Source organism: Trachymyrmex septentrionalis, unplaced genomic scaffold (assembly GCF_001594115.1).
Source record: "Trachymyrmex septentrionalis isolate Tsep2-gDNA-1 unplaced genomic scaffold, Tsep1.0 scaffold37, whole genome shotgun sequence".
Classification (NCBI taxonomy): Eukaryota; Metazoa; Arthropoda; class Insecta; order Hymenoptera; family Formicidae; genus Trachymyrmex; species Trachymyrmex septentrionalis.
The window spans coordinates 7,570,844-7,575,165 of record NW_017305536.1 but is presented as its reverse complement, the minus strand read 5'-3'; the positions used below and the strand labels follow the sequence as shown (position 1 = coordinate 7,575,165).

General features: G+C 35.5%; 1 protein-coding gene across 13 annotated transcripts in view; it reads left to right on the top strand.

The window, feature by feature from the left end:
- Positions 1 to 4,322, top strand: part of LOC108750548 (sodium channel protein para) — a 45,538-nt gene that overhangs the window by 29,696 nt on the left and 11,520 nt on the right. The window lies entirely within an intron of this gene.

Sequence of the window (4,322 nt, the reverse complement as noted above, 5' to 3'; positions counted from 1 at the left end):
CTCTCTCTCTCTCTCTCTCTCTCTCTCTCTTTCTCTCTCTTTCTTCCTCTCAAAGTAGTGACAATATCGGGAACGAGTCGAGACGTGTCGAAATCGTTTTACAGAATCGAAGATTTAAGCGTTGACTCATATACAACATTAATATAGAAAATTATTTCTAATGCGAGATATTTCTGTGCATACATTATCAACTTTTCTTCACGCAAGTCAATTTTTATCAAACAAGTTTATTTGATCAAAAATTAGTAAATTTGTAATTATGTAAAAAGTACATTTTTAACTTGGCTCTCTCTAGTCTGCTAAACATTTTCGTGAGAAAGCAATCGTGGAAAAGAAATAATTCCATTTATTAATGCTGACTATGGAGTCAAAGCGAAAATCAGCAATCTTATAAAACAAGTTGGATCTATTTCGGCTCGATTCCGATCGACTGTTAAATCAGTGATTTAGATAGAATACGATATCGATCCGTTGGACGCAGTACGAAGCTTCGGCTTTTGAAATATCCGTTGTGATAAATGGAAACGAGGTGAAAAAAATGGAAATCTTAAGGGGCTAAGCGGGAAGAACAGCTACGGCGAGGATAGCTTGTATTAACGGTGTATTATGGTGTACTATGGTGTGCTTACCGATGTGCAGAGATACACTGGCGTCTCTACTTGGTGTCTGCACTGATACCTGCGGTCATTGTCGTATATTACTAGCTAAAGTCGCCTATGTACGCCTTTTCTAACAGTTTCTTGGTACCAATGATCGTTGTGCAAAATACCGAATATTTATACATGATATATATATCTATATATATTATATAAATATGCTTTTTGTGTAGTGTAAAAATTTCCTCGTACGTGTGTGTGTGTGTGGATGTACGCGCGCGTGTGTGTGGTGTTACGTGCGTCCTTTATGCGTGCAACATGTAATATGTTTATTGAGATAGATCTTTCTTGGAGCGTCGCGATGCTTCATCGCGAGTATATATATATATATTTTTTTTTTACATTATCGACAAGATAATTGAGATGTGAGCAAATTGAATTTCTTTCCCGCTTTAATTGATACAATCTTGATTTGTCAAACCTGGTATAGAGCTTTCGTATGGTATTCGTCGAGTGCGACGATAAATTAAATGAAAACTCGCTTGATGCGTCGCGATCGCAAGTATGACAAACCTTTTCGTCTGTTTCAGGATGCAGCCGATAGTACTTGCTCGTTATAACGATAATCCCGAGCTGTTTGTCGTTCTATCTATCTCTGTTTCTGATTGCGCGTGTGTGTGTGTCTATATATGAATACATATGTATTTCTCCACGTACACATGTAAAAATATATATGCACATACATACAGTTATGTACATCTCCTGATTACTGTTAATTGCTATATGTGCCGTACCTGGAATCTATTGCCTCTATCTTCCTTGTTTATATGATTGTCGTATTATAAAAATTAATGTAATGTGTCCTCTCTGTTCTATAAGTACCGTTATGAAACGTTTTTTCTCTATCTTCTTAGCAAGTTTTGATTTAATTTACATATGCAGCAAATAGATAAGTTTTGCAATACATCAACTATTTTCTAAAAGTTGAGATTTTTTTATGGATATATAGTCTTGTAGTAATTTAAATATTCTATCAGTAAACTCTGATTATCGATGCTTCCTAAATGCGTATTATTTACATTACCATTTAAATATTATTCTTGGGATTAATTTATGACGTTTACAAAATCTAAGATAATTTATTTATACAATATTGCGTGAAAATGTCCGCATGAATATCGCGAAACGCGAGAAAGCGCAAGAGAAAGTTGTTTTCTCAACGTCGTGTTAATTGTTTGCTAAACGAACGATATGCACTCTGTTTTTGCACGAAAGTGACGGTACTTACAGAATAATGACACCGTAATGTATATATTATGTATATCTATAGCTAGAGAAATATCGAGGCTCTCCACAGATCGACAGCCCCTCGAATTTCGTCTTTGTACAGATATCCAAATGTCTTAACTCGTCGTGGAGTCGAAGGAATACGCAGTAATACGTCGATTTCGTCTTTTGACTTCCTCCCTTCTCCTCTTTCTCTTCATCCCTAGCCTTATCCCAATGTCCGTGAATCGTCGGAATTGATCAAGTCTATCCCTCACACGTCTGTCTACCTCTCGCTGTGATTCGCTCTCGTTTCTCGCTCGCAGGTATCGCTCATTAACTTCGTAGCGTCGCTCTGTGGCGCTGGCGGGATTCAAGCCTTCAAAACAATGCGGACCCTAAGGGCCCTAAGGCCGCTCAGGGCGATGTCTAGAATGCAGGGGATGCGGGTATGTAGCCCACCGTCTCAGCAGACCTTGTCGCTTGCTCTACGTCTGCCGTGGAGAAAACGGCAGAGTCGAACCCCTCTTGTTTAATCCCTTCAATACCGGGGAGTATAACAATGTTTCTTAATTTCCCCCCGTCAACGATATTTACCATCGAGGGGAACAACGTCAGCAAGAATATTCTTTTATATGAATATCTACTTAATCGTCGTAAACGAATTTTTTTTTTAGCTTCATTTATTTCAAGTGTAAAGTAAACTGTTGCATTATAGAAAGGTTGTTAAACCTATATATTATGGAGTAGATAATTTTTTTTTAATTTTTTAAAACAAGAACTAATCACAAAAGATTGATACACAAGTTTTAAAATAACTATTTGATTGTTTTGCAAAATTTTTAGCTAAAAATATAAAAATGTGTTACACGTTTCGAGATTACAAAGGGAAAAGTTTTATAATGTATTCTTGACAGATACAAAAAAAAAGTTTACTAATTAAATCTATGTAATTTTGTTCTCATGATGCGTTATCTTAGCTCTTAGTTCATCAAACTCTTACTATTACGAATTGATTTTTATCTATCGTTTATAAATTATTAAATTATTCATCATTTTCTGTCTCTCACATATTAATACTTATACATTATCTGATTAAATTCTCGCACCAGGAATAATAATTCTCAGATTATATGGACTCAAAAATCATCATTGTTTCCTTTTCTTCCATAAAATTCGACCGATTATGTTTATCAAGAGCCTGCATCGTTGTCAATTGTTATAATGTAGATTGCAAGTATAAAAATTGCGCACTGAATACCTTATTCTTCAAATGTGTGCGTATCTAATTTCATTTTCTAATATTTTTTGAACATATATAAGTTATTAAATAGAACGGATACTTTCATGAATCATTTATATGAAATGCAAACATATAATGCCACTCTTTATCAAGACATTATCAAGAGATTATCTTCGTAAAATAACTTCATATAGATTTTTATTATAATTCAAAAATATGTAATATCTGTGACATTCGGTGATACCGACTCTTGAAAAACTGCTAGATCGTCGATCTGGAATCGACTGAAACACAATATTACATTTTTCTTCCTGTTGCACGGGAACATGCTAAAATAGAGGCAGTCGCGAATGCACGGCAGAGCTTAGAAATGCGAATGCGTGAAGCAGCGCGTAGATGATTCGTCGTTCACAACCGATCAACACTACACTAATCGAAAAACACGCAAATAGAACATAGAAACACGCGCTTTCATCTTTACATTGTCATTGATATACGAGTCGTATACCATCCCATCTTCGTGCGAAAATGTCTATACGTAAAAATATTTACAGCAGTACATTTAAACGGGAAGATCAAAATGGAACATCACATGTACCTGACTTTGTATATCAAAAGCCTGATAATAGTGCGTGTGGAACACTCTGGAAACTCTGGACATACACACACACACATCAAATTTAGCCTAATTTAGTAAATTTCTATTCATATCGCATTTAGGATTAAATATAATCGAATTTTTGAAACATACTCATATTCGATGTATCGTTGCAAGTTATTATTTCGGTCAGTAATATTTTAAATCGGTAACGTTTGCAGTCGAATGTGCGATATGAGTATACAAAGGGATACTTTATTCATCTCTCTCATAATATGTAGTGAAGGCTCGCCTTTTATGATAATCGCGGCGAATCTCCTCGCAAATACTCATACTTATATCACATACTCGCAACACAAGGTCGCTGAGACACTGGGTTGTAGTAATTACTGTCATGCCCACGCCCTGACACTTCTTCTATTTTACAGTAGATCGCTGCAAATCGCTCCTCGGAGCACTCAATATTTTATTTCTTGAGTTTTGCTTTTGCACGAGACCACGAAGGTAGCAGGATGTGATTGTTTACGAATTTACAGGATTCATATGTTTCCCAGAAAACTTTAATTCGTGCATAAATCGAAAAGAGAAACTTTTTGATAAACAAATGCAAGTATATATA